At 48.8% G+C, this 19,632-nt stretch overlaps 1 protein-coding gene across 2 annotated transcripts in view; it reads right to left on the reverse strand.

Annotated features, from left to right (window-relative positions):
- NSD3 (nuclear receptor binding SET domain protein 3) overlaps positions 1-19,632 on the reverse strand; it is a 1,769,888-nt gene that overhangs the window by 1,380,995 nt on the left and 369,261 nt on the right. The gene's annotated exons all lie outside the window — the stretch shown is intronic.

A 19,632-nucleotide genomic window follows, 5' to 3' on the forward strand; every position in this document is an offset into this window, starting at 1 on the left:
AGAATCCGCTAGTACATTGGAGATCCCGGGAACATGGACCGCTGAAAGAGTGATCTTGTGACCCAGAGCCCAATCCCAAATCTCCAGGGCATGTTGGGAGAGAAGGGCTGACTTTGTCCCGCCTTGTTTGTTTAAGAAATGCATACTGGTTGTATTGTCTGTCCAAATTAGTACTGAGGACTCTTGTATGACTGTTCGAAAAGATTTCAAGGCCAAGAATATGGCCCATAGCTCCAGGAGGTTGATATGCCACTTCCTTTGTTGCACATTCCACTTTCTGTTGACAGTCATCCCCTGAAGGTGCGCTTCCAATCCCTCGAGGGAAGCATCCGTGGTGATGGTAAACTTTGGCAACTCTGCCAGAAATGCGCATCCCTCCTGTAATTTTTTCATCTGAGTTCACCAGTGAAAAACTTCCCTCATACGATGGGTTATGTGAATAATGTCGTCGAACGACCCCGAAACCTGCAACCATTGGAGGTTGAGATCTTCTTGTAGAGGTCTCATTCTGAGACGACAGTTGGGTATTAATGGGATGCAGGATGAGATCATACCAAGGAAAGATTTGAACTTTCAAACTGAAACAAACTCTTTTTCTTGTAGTTGGAGAGCCATCTTGCAGATCTTGTGTTGCCTTTCTCTTGAGACAAAATCCTGAGCGAGATGGGTATCCAGTGTGGCTCCCAAGAAAGACTTTCTTTGAGATGGAATGAGATGAGATTTGTCGAAGTTGATGGAGAGACCCAGAGACTGGAAAAGAGGCAGGCATCTCTGAACATGTGCGCTTGCCATTGCAAAAGAACTGGCCTTGATAAGGCAATCGTCCAGGTAAGGGGCTCTAGGCGGAGATGTGCTGCTACTGGGGCTATCATTTTGGTGAAAACACGGGGCGCTGAGCGAAGGCCAAAGGGGAGAACTTTGAACTGAAAATCCGAGCCAGCCACTCTGAAACGCAGACATTTTCTGTGCTTGGGGAGGATTGGCACATGAAAGTAAGCGTCTTGAAGGTAGAAGGTGGCCATGTGATCCCCAATTGAAGGAAGCTGGAGTATTTCTTGAAGTGTTAACATTCGGAAGGTCAACTTCTTTAAGTATTTGTTGAGGGCACGTGGGTCGAGGATGGGACGCCATTCCCCCGATTATTTCCTTATGAGGAAGTATCTGGAGTAAAAGCCTGTTCCGTTTTGCAAGTAAGGAACTTTTTCGACATCTCCCTTCCGAATCATTGAGTGTATTTGGGTGAACAACTCCTGGATATGAGCTGGAGGTGGACCCTTAGGAGGAGAATTTGGGGGAATTTTCACAAATTCCAAATGGTGTCATCTGGCCACTATATTCAGGACCCACTTGTCTGTAGTAATTGCGGACCAATTTGAGTAGTATTGGGATATTTTTCCTCCAACATTTGACTGGGGGAAGGGTAGAGATGGTGGCAGGAAGCGTGTCTCACTGTTTTTTATTCAAATCTCTTCCACTGTAGGAGGACTTTATTCCCGACTGCGTGTAAGAGTTACTCCTTTGTCCGTAAGACTGCTGTTTGTAGGGTTGATACAGTTGGTTGGGTTGAGAGGTTTCATATGACCTCTGCTGATTGTAATTTCCTCAGTTTGAAAAAGATCAGCGTCCTTTAGCTCCTCGAAAGGACAACTTGCGAAACTGCAGGCTACCCAAAGATCGCGCCGTTTCAGTGTCTTTCTTCATGGCCTGTAGAGCCTCGTCAACATGCTGGCCAAAGAGAAACTCGCCATCAAAAGGCATGCCAATTATTTTGGTCTGGACCTCCTGGCGAAACGATGTGGACTTCAGCCATCCTTGTCTTCTTAACACCGCAGCACCTGCTAGCTGTCTGAAGCCTGTAGACGCCACGTCTACTGCTGCATCAATTATCTCTGCTGAAACAAGCTCGCCCTCTCGCAATATCTGCTTTGCCTCAGTTCTTGCAGGTTCTGGTAACATCTCAACATAGGTGGAGATGTCGGACCACATCTGCCTGTCGTATCTTCCTAATATTGCTAGGGAGTTCGCAGCTCTTACAATGGTTGTGTAATGTAGTTCCTATATTCCCAATAGGCTCTGCGCATTGGAATAACAAACAGCAGTGTAGACGTAGGACTGAGGTCATCTAGGTCTCTACTGACTATGTTAGACTTAATTAGTTTTGCCAGCTAGCTCAGAGGTCACTAGAAACTTTCTCGAATGTTCAGGAAAGGGTTAACCGTCCTGATTAAGACAAGAAGGGATTAGTTTCTGACAACCGCATAAACATGACAACTTTGCTCCCCCAGAATAAAGAGTGTATCTCTAGAGTTGTGTGAAAACAATAGACAGCTATTTCACTCAGTCAATCGTGCATGCTTAGTTCCACCAGAGTGCAGAGAAATAGAGAGACTGGCGTTTTCAATAAAAGGGGTTATTTTATTGAGCAGTCTTCTTTTTCATGCAAGAGAAATGAATTGCCACAATTGCAATACTTATTATAAAGTAAAGTGCATACAGTAAAAGTAGTATTATGAAATAATACTGTAAAAGCATAGATATGGTTTCTTAGCTATATGATACTTTAAAATGGATAAAATATATACATACATAAAAACATTGACTAACGAACTCAACTGGTGCTTCTAAATACGCCTACCCCGGTGTACCTGACCTAAGCCTAATACGTGGGAAGGAGTCAGTAAGTTTGCAGTTTAAGTTAAGTTAAGTTTTTGCCAAGTATCGGAATCAAGAATTCTCTGGAGAAAAAGACAGCGTCTCTTTCAGTGCGTCAAGGGGAGGGGCGGTTTCCGTCGGCTCTCATAACAGCTGGGCTCCTGGGCAAGTAGAACGTCGCTCTGCTCCCAACCACCATGTGTTTGCTTAAGGCAACGTTGGTATATTTATACCTGAAAGGTGCCAGGTTTGACGTAAGGTTGGACATAAGACGTCACAAGAACTAGCAGTTCTTTCTGGACTCCAGGAGTTCTTGTGCAAATCAAAACAAAAGCAGGGGGTTTTCCCAGGCTGCTGGAGGCTTAGTTTGTTTAAAGAACGCGTTGTATTTTCTAGGAGTCTATGGGAGTAGCCTTGCCGTGTTTTGGACTGCATGGGCTATTACTAAATACGGATATGATTCTTATGCCTTAATAAGGATATTATTAGTTATAACCACATAAGGGCATGAATCGGGAAAATCGAATTAGGGTCCTAGATAGAAATACAACAGTTGCAGCCATCGTGGAGACCTTCTTTCCGATGGAATCTAAGCGCCTGCCATCTCTATCAGGTGGAGCTGAAATAGGTGGAGAGGGGTTCCTGGCACGTCTTTGCGCCGCTTGAGCGACGACAGAATCAGTCTTAGGTAGTCCTATTAGGCATGCAGGAGATTTGTCCGATGCATTTTACTTTTTTGTCTAATCGGGGCAATACAGCCGGAAGGGAATTAGGTGTTGCCATAATTTTTAAACCTTCCTTCCATATGAAGTCAATGATGGGAATCGTTCTGACTTGTCTTCGCGGCTGATCTTTAAAATCATAAAGAAAGCACTCGTCTTTCTTTGTTTCCATTGAGATAAAGAATCTCTTAGTAGCCCTCTCCATCAGTACATACAAACCTCCGATGTCTACTGGAGGCGAATCAGCCGCAGCTGGAGCGGAAGGGGATGGCATCTGAATCTGATACTCATCCCACTCCGACAGACTAGATTTATCATCCACTTCTTCTTCTCTATCCTCATCAGTGGGGATTGCTTCTTGAGAGTGATGAGAAGGTGCTGGAGACTGTGGTCTTGGAGCTCTCAAAGTGGATATAGAGGCCTGAGGCATGGGAGTGGATGGAAGGGATGCCGCCCACTCCGAAGGAGGAAAAAGACTATAGTAATCCTGTCACACATACTGTAAATGATCAGAGGCATCTGTGCTGAGGGCAGCGTGGCTGGAGCTTGATCTACATATTAAGAGAATTGGTCTTCGTCTGGATCCACCTCTTTATATTTAATGAGCAGTTCCGATGGACTAGTAGCAGTGCGGAACCTGTCATCAATGTCAGATTTCTCCTCATCGTCATCTGAATCCAGCAATTGGTCAGGCAATTTAAGCGGTGATAGAGTTTGTAATTAGGAGCCACTTCTCTGAAACAAAGAAGATGACGTAATTGGTTGGCCAAAGGAGGTCTTAGGTGGTGTAGAAGATCATACTTGCAACTCAGTACATTTTGATAAAAGTGGCGTCAACTGTTTCTTCGTAGACGGTGCCGTCGAAGGCGACGGCGTCGACAAGACAGTCACTTTAAGCGATGGTGTAATCTTAGTCGACGATATTTTCGCAGACGAAGAATCCTTCGTCGACGACGCATAGTCGACGGGACATTTTTCGTCGATGATGAAGCTGTCGACGACGAGGTAGTCTTCGTCGAAGGTGGGATCTTCGTCGTCGAGGTAGCCTTCGTCAACGGTGGGGTCATCTACATCGAGCCAATCTACGTCGATGGAGCACTCGTCGACTAGGTATTCGTCGAAGGTGGGGGGGGGGGGACATGGTGGCAGCAAGCTGAGCTGCCGTGGTGCTCCAGCTCTGCGCTCCCAACATCGATAGATATGGTGCGATCTTGAGGACCTAAGCGGCATACATTAATCTCAAAGTGTAGTAAATAGCGGTTTGGCTGTGTCGATTCTCCGGCCTGTAATTGTCTCCTGCTGGCTGTGTTGCTGTGTTGCGCTACGATCGGATCACCCGAGGCTGAGGCTTTCCGGCTTACCGGCGTCTGTTGGCGTCCCAGCATCTCGGCTTCTCTCGCCTCTCATGTGCGTAGAGGAGTGCTCATACCTCCTCCCTTCTGGTTTGCGAAAGGCTGCTGGAGCACTGCTGTCGTCGGCGTGTGTCTCTACAGGCTCACCGTCAGTCCAGCCAGGTTTGCTGAGTTGGTCCCGGGCCGCCCTGGAGCGGAGGGGGCGGTGGCTCCGGAGCCTTCTGCAAGCTTCTGACGGGGCGGGCAGCAGCGTTGGAGCCATCGGTTTGGAGAGAGCAGTGGAGATTGATGAGGATTCACGGTGGGGTTTGGAAGGGCAGCTGGAGGGTCACGACGATTCAGTGGGTAAGAGCAGCGCCGAGACAGTGGCATGTGCTGTGGTTGACAGCAACCCTTTGACTGTTGTACCAGCACCAATTCTAACATCAAAGAGAAGAGGTAAGAGAGGTTTAAAGAAGTGTACAGAGTGTATAAGGGCTGATAACGTTTGTGATAGTAATCCAATCAAGAGTTCGGTGCCACCCACCAGCTTACCTTTAAAGCCTCTTACATTGAAGTCGAGTAGATCTGTTAGCCCGGATTTTGGTGCAATAAAATCAAAGAAGCCCTCCTCATATTTGAGTGCAGAGATTAAAACTAAGCAATCTAAACCCCGAAAAACAACAAGGGGTCATACATCAACTGTTAGCATCGGCTCTAAAATAACCCCATCTTTGCGTTCTTATTTTAAAGCAATCCCACAGATTCTGCGTCTTCCTGAGGAGGGGGTTATGGCACAGCCGCTGCTTCGGGGTGTCAAGAGTTGGACGCAGTTGGGGCGAATGGAGTGAATGAAGCTAGTGCTATGGAGCTACCTCTTTCTTCTACTCTTGAAGTTGCTGCTGAGATATCTTTAGATGTAGTGAGAGGGCTGCCTCTTCAAGTAGTGGACAATATGAAGACAGTTAATATCTCTGATAATATACCTCCGCATCTTATACTACCAGAAGACACTTGTGCTTTATCAGAGGGAATGGTGATAGAGTCGTAACAAATAGGGGACACCAGGCAAGAACTGCCCCTGCGAAAAGAAACAGATGGCCCTATGACCACTTCATTGCAGTCTATGTTTTTGGCTCTGTCAGCTGATCTAAAGAATGGGTTTGAAGCCTCCAAAGCAAACCCATTAGAGATAAGGAATTATTGTGAATTCCTAGATAACAAAATCGATGGTCTGTTTGCCAGTACATCAGCGCTTGAAGAGACAGTTGCAGGATTATCTTTACATCTTGATCAGGCCAAATGTTACATTTCCAAGCTCAAGAAAGAAGATCTTTTAATAGCCGAGAGGATGGAAACGCTAGAGAACAATTCTAGGCAAAGTAATATCTGCATCTTGAATGTTCCAGAGGGAAGTGAGAGTTCCGATATTAAACAATATGTTGTTTCTCTGTTAAGGGAATCTTTGAGTTTGGCGGTGTCCACTGAAGACCTGTTCAAGTACATCCAACGCGTCCACAGGGACCCTTTTAGGAAAAACCCTCATAGAAAAAAGCCTCGAAAAGTCTTGATACATTTTCATACCTATACCTTAAAGAAAGTATTCTCAACCTAGCTTTAAAAAAAAAAACCTTGGCAGGGAAAGGGTTTAATTTTCAAATCAGATCAGACCTATCCAGGGCTACCTTCGAGAAGCAGTGGGAGCTTGGCAGGCGTCTTGAGGCATTTAGAGATGCAGGTGCCTCTGCCCAACTTAAGTTTCCTGCCATATTGACAATAATTTATAACAACAAAATGTTTAATATCAGGTCCGTACAGGAGGCAGATGAGCTGTTACTCACCATGGGGCCAAAGAGAGGAGATAGGGGTTCTCTGGGCTGAGGCTATTGTAATTGCCGCTTTAGGGTGTACCTAGTTCCTTTTCCCTCTATTTCAACTCTTCCTCACTTCCATCTGTTCTTATTGTGGGGGGGGGGGGGGGGGGGGGGGGGGGGGGTAATAGATAAAGGTAGAAGGAAACCTAAAAAAAAAAGGGGGAAAGGGATATTTAATGAATCATATTTAGAATTCGGAAAGGGGAAAAAAAATGGAGAAGTTAAAAAAACCCAACAATCATAATTTTTTCTGTTTGTAATTGTCCTCACTTAAAAAAAAATTGTGAGAGCCGTGGGGGTGGGACACTGTCTTCTGTACTTGTTCCGGATAGATAGGGCAAGGGTTTCCGGTTGGGTAGGGCACAGGGGGTGGTGGGGGGGGGGGGGGGGGGGGAGCAATAAGAAAAACCTAATTTTTTGCCTAGAACATGGTTATTGTTGGTCCAGATCCATTAACGGTAGCAATGATATCTTACGATTAGGACAGAGAGTGAAGTACCCAGCTGCTGGGATTGTGCTGGGGGAGGTTCAATCTATCTCTTATGAATAGTGTGAAGATCATCTCTTGGAATGTGAATGGCCTCCGCACCAGACCCAGGGTGGATAAGATCATGCAGTATCTACGGGATTCTGATGCGCAGGTCATCATTCTCCAGGAGACACACCTAATAGAGGCTTAAATACTCTTATTGGTAAAGAAGAATAGATGGATTGATCTCTCCATTTCAACTACGCAGTCGACTAACACCAGAGGCGTTACGATCTTTTTTAAAAGACCTCTCAAGGTAAAGCTAATATCGAAAATTGTGGACCCAAGTGGCAGATGGGTCATTGCAACAGTAATAGTCGCCGGAATGCAAACTACGATTTTAGGTTACTATGGGCCCAACATAGATGCTCCCTCTGTCTTAAAAACTATATTTTCACATCTTTTGTCTTTCCCGGAACCAGTAATTCTGGCGGGGGACTTTAATATAGTTTTGGATCCGGTTCTAGACAGTCTCCAAACAGCCGACCCCTTGTCCTCTCTAAGACTTGAGTCTTTCTCCTCAAGGTTATGAAACAATATGGTTTAGTTGATGTTTTGAGGGACAAGATCGGAAAGATGCAGGGGGTTTCGTATCGTAACCACAAATACCACCACCAGTCTAGAATAGATTTTGTTCTAGTCAACCATAGGCTGGTTGAGTGTGTAAAAGATTTCTGCTATCTTCCATCCCATTTATCAGATCACTCAGCAGTATTTATGGAGCTTGAGGGGTTCCCTAAGGTGTCTAGAGCCTGGACGTTTGATCGGTCGTTTCTATCAGCAGCAGAGGATATATCTTTTCTAAATATGGAATCCCAGTATTTCTTGCAGCGTAATGTGGGATCAGCTGCTTTGGGGATTGTATGGGACTCCTTTAAGGCCTTTTTACGCGGAATTATTACTAGTAAAGTTTCTTTCCGTAGGAAGATATATAGGGAAGAAGTAGCTAGTATAGAGGCTGACATGTTGAAAACTCAAAACGAGATCGATCAAGCTTTACCAGGGATATCAACACAAACACTTGGCAATAATCTTGTGACCCTAAAAGGTCAATTGGGATCAGTGCTCAATCAACGTCTGCAAGAGAAATGGGAGGCTAGCAAGATGGCTCATTTTGAGTTTGGGGAGGGAGCTGGAAAACATTTGGCCTGGAAAGCAAAAACGGAACAGGTCCGCAATAACATCAATTCAGTGGTCCATGAGAATATATCCTATTCATCAGATTCTGATATTAGTAGAATCTTTAGAAAACGAGGACAAAAAAAAAATGGTATTCGTTGAAGGTGGGGTCGTCGACATCAAGCTGGTTTTCGTCGACGAAGCACTCGTCGGCGGAATCTTTCCTTTTTTATTCGGCGACGGAGCGTCGACGATGGAAGCCATTATCTTTGTCGACAAAATTGGCCTTACCGTGACCAGCGTCGACGGTGAAGAGGCCGACGACATTATCATCTTGGGCTTAGGAGATGAGAAGGTTACCGTCGACGTTGAGGTGGCGTCGACGATGGTAATCGACGACGATAGAAACGACGACGTCGGCGGAGTAGACTTTTTCTTCTGAGGTAAAACCTTCTCAGGAAGCCGTTTAGATGTCAAAGACTTTCCAGTCTTTTTAGGGAGCGAAACAGATCCAGAAGGTGGAGAAGCCTTTTTACCAGAAGACAGGCCAGAGCCCTTGGAGGGCTGAGCTTTCCTCAACACCTTAGCCCCAGTGGAAGATGATTCTTCCTCAGCCTTCCTTTTCCTTGAAGCTATAGATGACCCTGAAGCCACACTTCCCACCTCAGAAAGCGGGTTGTCTTGGTCTTTTATCTTCTGCAGCCACAGAAGAAGGCGTCCTTCCCTGTCCCTGAGGGTCTTTTGAGGGAAGGTCCTGCAGATTTTACACTCTCTCACCTCATGATCTGGATAAAGGCAGTAAATGCACTTTTTGTGAGGATCTTCTTTAAAAAGCCAGAGATTCCAAAAAGAATCACAAGGCCTGAAGAGAGATTTCTTAGTAGATGACATCCTGAATAAAGAAATTCAGTCAGAAAGTGATATACTGAGCAGAGCTCAGGGAGACTCCCTTCACACAACGTGCGGTAGAAAATCTGAGAGCCTGAGCCTCTGGGGAGAACATTCTGGTGGGTGCTGTCGCCTGATTGGCTGCAGTTTGGACTATACAAAATGACTATGATAGTCATGAGTGTGGAGGTTAGGGCTACTTTACTTCCTGGTTAGTTATTACCAAGTTTTTTGGTTATTATCTGCATATTATTGCTATTTTATGTACCGTGAGACTCCCACTCCGACGACGGGGAATGATTCAGGCATGTGAATCTATGAAAGACACCCCAATACTGGAGAAGACTGGTCACTATGATGTTGAACGGCAACACCAAATTTCAAACAGGAAATATTCAGTGGTCTGGAAACGGAGAGGGTGGAATTTCTGGACTGGTCAAGGATTAAAGTACAGAAAAAACCCAGCTTCACTCCTCTCCCTCAAACAAAATAAACTATTTCAATGCGCAGGGAGCAGGGATTATCTTCATACTGGAAAATGCCTAATTCGCGGCTACATACTCATGTTTTTGTAACTAAATTTCATCAAACCAAAAATTTGAGCAATTTATTTCTTAGCAAAATAGAAATGGCGAACCAAACTCCTCAGTCGATTCATGGCTGTGGAGGTGCTTATTTCCCTGCTTTTGTAATATAATCATTCCTTCCCTCCTCAAAATTCGAATAATACTTAATCCATTTGCCACCTGCATTCTAGAGTGGGGGTTGAATTAATAAACATGCAAAGCATTGTATTCAACTGGGTTTCTCAGATCTTGTTTGGTGCTTCATGCAAATCTGCCCTCAATGAATCGGTCCTTGAATTTCACTGTTAGGCAGCCTTACACTGACAAGTCAGACAAACTAGGCATTCACATAGAAATGCAACAGAAAATAGCTACATTTGTGGCTTCCATCAAAGAGAATGTCAAGTGCTTTAATTCTCACTATAAAAGAAGAATCTAGACTGCTCGCAATTATGTAATTGTTCACTGAATGTGAACAAACATGGCTCTTCACCAGAAATGTCAACTGTGATTGAGGATCAAAAAGAACACTGATGAATTGTTGTGGTGAAGTCGGACTAGAACCTCACAAGGGGACAATGTGGTGTTCATTACAAGGCACCCTCCAGGTACTATAGGTGGACCAAAGGCTAAGAAAATAAAATAAGCCTTTATATTCAGCAGATCAAGAAACGCTATTCTAGGGGGGGCGTGGCCAGCAACATGGCCGACTAGACGTGCCTGAACAGAGCTCCGGCCGAGCCCACTAATTATCCGGCATTCACTATCCCCCAAGACCCAGAAACGCCACCAAAAGTAGGGAACTGACGCCCGGTCACCTGCCACGGGCTGCTGCAGTCCTGAAACGGAGTCGACCCTGCCTGGCCATCGTGTAGGACGGTGACTCCTCTGCATCCCGGAGATCGTGCTGGCGGCCTAGGCACCCGGGGAGAAAGGCGCGCGCCGAGAGCCGGCGGCCCCGCAAATTGCTGTCGCGGGCTGGTGGAGGCTTGACCAGGTGCTCGGCCGCCGGGCGGACGGTCACACACCGTCTCCGCCGGACAACGGGAGCGGGACAGCGACGACCGCCGAACACCTACCCAAGATGGCGACCGACATGGTGGTGGAGAAATGACAACGGCGAGATCCCCCCATTGATCCCGCCTCCGTGCAGAATCTGTGACCGGAACCAGAGACGGAGCGTCGGTGAGCCTTCCACCGAGGTGAGGAGATCCGCACCTGTCCGGCACCTGAACCTGGGGTCGACCTCGGCAGCGGCGCCCGCCTTTACCAATATGGCGGCCGCGCACTAAAGGAACACGGCGAGACGGCTCTCGAGCTGCGGAAGACCACGGAGGCCTGCCTGGAGGGGGAAGGCTTGCTCCTACTGCCCTGGAAACCCTGTGGCCTGCTCCGGATCGGGAGCGACTGGATGTCACCGCGAGCCCCCCGCCGCCAGCACCGCACCGCTTGTGCCTACATCTGGTGATCCGGCACCGAGGCGGTGAGAATCTCAGGGGGGACACGCACGAGGCGCGGGCAGAGGAATACCCCCTGGCTCCCCAAGCTCGGAGAGTGGCGACGACGGGGCCCCCTCCTGTAATCACCGCCAGGGTGACTCTGCGACCAGGGCCCAGCCCCAGAGACGGTGGGCCCCACAGCAAGAGGGCGAGGCCTGGTCTGCCTGTCACCGGGAGCGAGGGTACGCATCGGAGGTGCCACACGCCTTCACCAGCATGGCGGCCGCACAGTAGAACACTCCGAGGGGACAGCGATAAAACCACACAGGAACACGGAGGCCCACCGGGAGTAAGTGGACCAGGCCCTGCAGTCCTAGAAACCGGCACCCTATACGGGAAAGGGAGCGGCTGGTCGATACCTCGACACGTCCGACCACGGCGCTACGTTGCCGGTGCTTACGCCCTGAGACCCGGGCTCGGGGGGGGTACGACCCCTGGGGAAGGCCCCTCACGAGACACGAATAGAGGAATACCGCCCGGCTACCCGCACCCAGGACGGGAAGAGTGCACTGACCCAGAGACTCTAGAGACCACGAATAGAGGCTCCCCAAGGGAACTGAGCAGTCGGGGCGCTACATAGCTCTGCCTCTGCCTCAGACACACGACCGAGTACAGCGGTAGCGCAGAGGAACGGGGACTTATCTCAGAGGCTCCTGGCCTCTAGACGACGCAGGTATGGGCAAGAAGGAAACGATACCCAAGACGGCGAGCAAGGGCCCAATGGACAATTTCGCTGCTCCGCGACCTATGGTGGACCCACAACCCGTGCACTCTGGCGCACGCAATGATACGGATATGTTACTGGAGGCCATACAGGCGTCTAGAACGGACATCCAAGCTTCACGAGCGGCCCTGGAAACCAAAATTGGGGAGGTAGGGTCCGAAGTGACGCTGTTACGCCAGGACTTTCGAAACTTGTCAGACAGGGTCACGGTGGCCGAGTCGAGGTTGACGGACAATGAGAAGTCGGTTTCTGAACTTAAGAAGGACATGGCAAAGCTCCAGGCCTCCCACCGCCAACTCCTGTGGAAGGTGGACGACGCCGAAAATAGGTCAAGGCGGAACAACCTGCGCTTTGTGGGCTTTAGAGAAGGGATTGAAGAAAGGAGTATGACCGCCTTCCTCCTCGACTGGCTCAAAAGGACCTTCCCGACGGCACGATTCTCCTCGTGCTTTATCATAGAGAGGGCGCACAGGGCGCTTCTGGCCAAGCCACCGGAGGGTGCGAGACCACGACCGGTCATAGCGCGATTTCTGAACTTTGCCGATCGAGATCTGATCCTACGAGAAGCCAGGGGTATGGGCGAGATCCGCTTTGAAAATACCACCATAATGATTTTCCCGGACTACAGTCAGGAGGTCTCAAAACAGCGCCGCTCCTTCGACGCTGTAAAAGCAAAACTGAGATCCCTCAACATCCAGTATATGCTCCTCTTCCCGGCCAAGCTCAAGGTCATCTATCAGGGCAAAGCCATCTTCTTTCCACACCCGGACGACGCATGGCAGTGGCTCGAGGAGCGCCCTATCCTGAATAGTAGGGAGGCGGCGGGCCGGGCAGCGCTCGACCGGTCACTGCGAGAACGACCGACATGGGAGAGGCCGAAGCCACAGCGTCGAAGACTGAGGAGGACACAGAACAAGACGCCGGTGACTCCATACAGGACGAGGAACTTGCAGGACAGGAGACGAGGCAGATCGGTGTCACCGGGTACCGACTCAGTGGCGGGCTCGAGAGTTGGTAGCCTGAGAAATGGAATCCGCTCCGAAGAAGAAAATATGGAGGAATCGGAAGGCCGCGCATCTGGAGGGGAGGAGGAAGATACGAGGAGTGATTCGTTGCACCCTCTGGCTAAAGAAATCGGGCAACTGGAACAAGACTCTACAGGTCATGAGGGACATGTGGACACACAAGACTCACACTCGTGAACTATGGTATACTGGGAGCGGGAAAAGATGGCGGCTCGGCGATGCGGAGCAAGCAAGTTGGCACACCCCCACTACTGTTTTCTGTGTTCTTAACACTGGTTACTGTTTATTGAGGGTGGGATGTGTGGGAGGGCGACAGGCCTTCTCCCACGGATAGTTGAGCCCGGATTGGGATGCAACTGGAAGGGGAGGGAGGTGGGGAGGGGGGTGCGGGATGGGGTTTGGTTACAGTGTTACCCCACGTTGGGGTTGTTGAGAGTGTTGGGGAGAGGGGGGGAAGTTCGTCACACAACAGCAGAGCTATACCAGCCCACACCGGGGGTCTTTCCCATGCCGAGCTCCCGCTCGGAAGAGACGTTGTTTTGAAATATGGCAAGCCCACTAGATACTACACGCAGACATGATACAGGGATCACCGTGCTCACTTGGAATGTAAATGGCCTGGGGTCCAAAGTTAAGAGGGGTCTGGTTACCGCCTACCTCAAGAGACTGACACCTGACATTATCCTCCTACAGGAAACTCACCTAAGAGGGAATAACTGCGCTTTCATAGCGAGAGGGAGATACACTGTGCTGGCGCATGCAGGCTACACTTCAGACTCCAGGGGGGTCGCGATTCTTATAAAAAAGGCGCTGCCTTTCACGGTTACTCGCAACTGGTTGGATACACAGGGCACATATGTGGGTGTTCAGGGGATGTGGAAAAGACGCAGCTACACAATTCTGTCTGTATACGCCCCCCCCCCAAGCTACAAACACGTACACTTAAGGCGATCACCGCCATCCTGCTAGACACGGCGGACACAACACAAGTGGTGGGTGGGGATTTCAACGATGTGATGTCCATCGCACACGATAGATCTGGGTCGTCACACATGGGGGAGCACACAACGGCACTGGCACGCCTCATGAACACCATGGGCCTCACTGACGTCTGGAGATGGCTCCATCCTACACAGGAGACGTATTCATTCTACTCAGGGGCCCATAAGGTCTTCTCCAGGCTCGACTATGTCTTTGTGGCCCGGCAAGAGATCGCTGTGGGCGACCTAGCGGAATACAAGGCGAGAGGGATTTCAGATCACTCCCCGTTATATGTACACCTGGGGCGGGAGACGGTAGTAAGACGGGCGCAGTGGAGATTAACGGCATGGGACATCCAAAAGCCAGAAGTACTTGGGGGCATACGGGCAGACATACGGGTATACCTGGCCGAAAATGAGGGTTCAGTGGATTCCGGAGTCACTCTTTGGGAGGCGATGAAACCGGTCCTCCGGGACCGCATCCAGAGTAGGCTAGGAGAGGCCAGGCGGGCACTGCAGGGCGAGATAGCGAACACTGAGGCGAATGTCCTAACCTTAGAAGTGAATCACCTCCAGCAGAAGGAGGAGGCGAGCCTTAGACGACTGCTTGACGCACAGAGACTATATCGGGAATTGGCCACAGACGAGGCACGCACTCAGGCATTGGCGACACTGCATAGGCTATATGATGTGGGCGACAAGTCCGGCAAACTTTTAGCTTGGCTGAGCAGGAAGGAACGAGCCTCGAGATGGGTAGATCAGATCAAGTGTGCCAGGGACAGGAGGGCGACCACGGATGGTGACATAGCGGAGGCTTTCGCGACATATTATGAGGACTTCTATAGGGCCAGGGAACTGGGCGACAGTGAGGACGCCCAACATTATTTGGGAGACATGGAGGTTCCTACCCTGTCCACCGAAGCTAGTGTAGCCCTGGAGGCGGACTTAACGCTGAAGGAGCTCTCGGAAGCCATAGCGGCCCTGAAACCAGGGAAAACGCCGGGTCCCAACGGCTTCCCGGCTGAGTTTTTTAAACGAACGGCCGATTTATTGCAACGTCGCATGAGGGCCCTCTTTACAGGAGCCCTCCAGGCGGGGAGTCTCCCTCCCGACCTGGAACTGGCCGTTATTGTGCCTATTTACAAAGAGGGGAAGCCTAGAGATGACTGCGCCTCCTACCGCCCAATTTCCCTGCTAAATGTAGAGACGAAAATCCTGGCCACAGTTCTGGCTAGGCGCCTGAGACAGGTCATCACTGAGTTGGTCCATATGGACCAGTCCGGCTTCCTCCCTGATAGGGCGACCAAGCTCAATCTCCGTCGCACCCATAACTGGCTGCAAGAGGTCTCTGAGAGAAGTGAACCCCACTGGTTCCTCTCCCTGGACGCGGAGAAGGCGTTCGACGCTGTGCACTGGCCCTTCCTGATGGAGACCCTTAAACGTTTTGGATTTGGACCTAAATACCTACAGTGGGTACAACTACTCTACTCGGGCCCGAGAGCGAGGGTGCGGGTTAATGGGAGGCTGTCCCGCGAATTCCACATCGGACGTGGCACGCGACAGGGCTGCCCACTGTCCCCCCTCTTGTTCACCCTCACCATTGAGATACTAGCGATAAGGATTAGACGAAATCAGGCAATCAGAGGCTTTACCCGGGGTGACTCGGCCGACACGCAGGAAAAAATATCACTATATGCTGATGACGTGCTGCTGTTCGTGACCGATCCAGACACGACTATCCCTGCGCTGTTTGGGGAACTCGGCGACTTTGGGGCGCGAGCAGGGCACACGATAAATTGGCACAAGTCGATCCTCTATGATCCACAGGGCAAGGAACGCGGAGCCTGCCTGCCAGAGCTATTGATACACACCACGGAAGGTTTCAAATATCTAGGAATCTTTATAACGTTAGACCGGACGCGTTCCTTCACTACTAATCTAGCCCGCATAATGCTGGAAGCAACGACGGAGATGGACAGATGGAGACAGCTCCCGCTCACAATGCTGGGCCGTGCGGCGCTCTATAAAATGGTCCTCCTCCCTAAGTTTCTTTATGCACTCCAGAATGAATACTATCCTTTACCGAATAACACCCTGAATAGAATCCACGCCGACCTGCGAGCCTTCTTGTGGCTGGGGAAGCAGCCTAGAGTGGCGCTAGACACCCTACAGCGCCATCAGTATAGTGGGGGGATATCGCTCCCCAACCTCGAGGCGTACTACTGGGCGGAACATCTCGCCCCGATCAATGAATGGTTGCACGCTGCAGCTGATCACCCCACGTATGCCTTGGAAAGGTCTAAGTGGTCAGGCAAGACCATCTTGCACTTTCTCTACGGGGAGAAGATGGGACGACACTTCCTCCCGGCCACCAGGATTACGATCACAGCTTGGAATAGAGCGTCCAGGAGGACGGGGTGGGACAAAAGGCCCACTAAACAGACGCCACTGTGGTGCTGTAGATGGCTGGGGGAGCTCCATAAGCTGAAAGGCTTCAGAAGATGGGACGACATCGGAATCTCCACAGTGGGTGACGTGATAGCAAGGGGGGACCTAAAGACCTTCCAGGCACTCCAAGACGACTTTGGCCTCCACAATACCCAATACTTCAAATACGTCCAACTGCAACACGCATGGAGGGCACAACACATTACACTCTCAGATATTCCAGAATATGCTCCACTCGAGGGTAGACTGCTGCAGGAACAGATAGGGAGGGGAGCGGTGTCCCTCACGTATAAAACCCTGACCAACAATATGCTAGGGGATCTACAGAGCCTGCGAGTTAAATGGGAGGCGGATGTGGGTTCCATGGAGGATCTGGACTGGGAGCTAGCCCTCATGCACCCACGGGAGGTGGCCATCAAGTCGAGGCTACGTCTTATTCAATTTAAAGTGTTACACAGATCATACTTCGACAGGGTGAGACTGTTTAGGATGGGCAGAATACCAGACACAACATGCCTTAGATGCCGCCACCAGAATGCAGATTTTTTCCATATAATTTGGGGCTGTGCTGTCATTCAGGAATACTGGGGGGATGTGCTCCTGGAACTGGGGGAGGTACTGGGGGCGGACATACCACGAGACCCTAGATTGACATTGCTGGGTATGACCACTGAAATAGACCTACCCCGTCCCCTATGTATCTTTTTGGTGTTAGCGCTTGTAGTGGCAAAACGAGACATCGCGCGGCGATGGGGGGCGCCTGAAAAACCAGACTTGGAGGAATGGAGAAGAGGGCTGGACCTGTACATGGCGGCGGAGAGGGTGACCTACAAAGCCAGGGGCTGTCCCAAAAAATTTCGGAGGGTGTGGGCTAAATGGAGGCACCATCACGGACTAGAGTGAGAAGTCATGCCGCGAGGCCCATGGGACCTGATTTGAGATAGTCTGAATGTGGGGATGCCCTGATTGTAAATATGTACTTTACTGCACGGTTCCCACTCAGGGGACGGTGGGACCGCTAGGGAGGGGGAAGGGGAGACCAGGAGGTGGGTGTTGGGAGGGAAGGGGTAGAGGCCTGCTGTATAATAGACCGATGGGGGGGGTTTATTGTTTTCCTTTCTCTATGTTGCTGGTTTGAAAGCAAGAGTTATATTGAGGGGTACTATGTCTCATGACACCAAAAAAGTTGCGTACTTGACGGCCAGAGCGGAATGTTGACGCTCTACCGTATGCAGATTCATTGCCTTGTGATCCTTCTAATGCAACAATAAAAATTTAATTAAAAAAAAAAAAGAAACGCTATTCTATAATTTGCAGTCACAACCAGAAGTGAAGAGGAATCAAATGTAAAAATGAGAATATAATGTTCCAATCTGATAGTGTAGACCAGTGGTTCCCAACCTGTGGTTCGTGGACCCCTGGCTTTCTGCGACGCCTACGCAGGGGATATGCGGCAGCTTAGAAAACCAAATAACATTAACAGATTAAAATATATCTAAAAGAGAAAAATATAAAATTGAAATTTTTAAAACGTTCTGTAGATGTGGAAACATTTGAAATTGGAGACTAAAATGTTATTTTGTGTCGTCTGATTGATTCGTAGGAGGAGTACAAGTGCATCAAATGGTCTATAATATGGATGATGGGTGGATTCAACTCAACCTCAACTTAGACAAGCAACAATCTTCAAATAAAAAACTATATTAAAAAAAAAATCAATAGTAAAATAAAATATTTAATCCTTAGTGTTTTTGTTTGATGACTGCATGTTTCTGTAATTCCTTTCTATTGTTTTGTGTTTCAAATAATCAAAATTGATTAAGTAGGGATCCCCGGATTCCAATAATGACTCAGTTGCGGTCCCTGGATTTAAAAAATGATTCTGTGGGGATTTCCGGATTTCAGTCATATCTAAGTGGGAATCCAAAGAAATCAAAAAGTTAAGCATCACAGGTATAGAAAATATAAAATATAAGAGGTAGACAATGATGAATTCAGTTATTCCAACTTCAGCATGTGGTTATTAAATTCCAAAGATGACAGGAGGTTCACCGTTCTCTGGAGGTGATTGATGACTGCAGGGAAGGAGCTCAGCTTCAATTGCCAGTCATTGTGGTAGGGGACGACTGAAACCCCCTGTTCCCTCCCCCTGACCTCGGAACATATGCTGCTACTACCACCATCACTTTTGTGAACACTCGAGGATCAATGATGAGACAAAAGGGGAGCAGAGCAAACTGAAAATACTTCAGTCCCAACACGAACTGCAGGTATTGCTGGTAGGTCTGCAGGATTAGTATATGGAAATAGGTGTCCTGCATGTCCAATTCCACCATTCAGCCTTCACGGGCAGAGAAGAACTGGGCCAGAGTAAGCATCTCTAATTTGTCGTTGAGAGGGTGCAGGTCAAAAATAGAATGAAGAATTCTGCACCTGAAAGCAGCATAAAATGGAAAGATGGTCCTCAGTCAACTGTTCTGGACACTGTGAAAGGAGAGGCAGAGTGGCCAGGTAGGGTATACCTCTTTTGTCAAACTTGTTTCTTTTGTTTATACTCGGTAAAGAATAGTACAGAAGGCAGTGGAGAAATTAAAATAGATCTCTATATTCCTTTAGAGACCTTTAAAAGATCGTTTCAGAGTCAAACAAAAGCTCAAGGTAGTCTTGTATTTGAAAATTATACACACTTGTGCACTCTACTTTCTGCCCTCATTCAGAATATATATCTCCCAAATAACAGAACTCAATCCCTCCTTCCCCCTGCCCCTTTTCCCCTGTGTGTGATTGTCATAACATATGATAAGGTGGATGAGGTCCAAGAGGGACATGATATTAAAACAAAACTGAACCTAGCAAACTATGTGGCAAGTGGGTATCTGAGGTGCTCATAGGTGTCTGTAGGGTATCTCGGCTGGGGGATCGTGGGAGTGTCTGTCACCAGAGTTTAATTCTTCCTCTGGGAAGGGAGAGTCCTCTTCAAAGTTGTAACAAATGAGGAGCTCTTGTATTAGTGGGACAAGTAGTCAATGTAAGACCCCTTGAGAGATGCGTAACCAAGGGACCCCACGTTAACTCAAAGGCTGTAAGATCTTCTCTGAAAAATCTGCCAGTTTTCCCATGGTAAGGGACTGCCAGAGCCTTGCATGCCACTGAGTAAGGACTGGAGCTTCCTTTTTCTTTCAAGCAGAGACTAATGTCCGCTTCGTCGCACCCAAGCATAACCATATAATCGCTTTTTGCCCTTTAGTTTGATATTTCAGACTACCATCTCAGAG

This window comes from Lissotriton vulgaris, chromosome 11 (genome assembly GCF_964263255.1).
Source record: "Lissotriton vulgaris chromosome 11, aLisVul1.2, whole genome shotgun sequence".
NCBI classification, from domain to species: Eukaryota; Metazoa; Chordata; class Amphibia; order Caudata; family Salamandridae; genus Lissotriton; species Lissotriton vulgaris.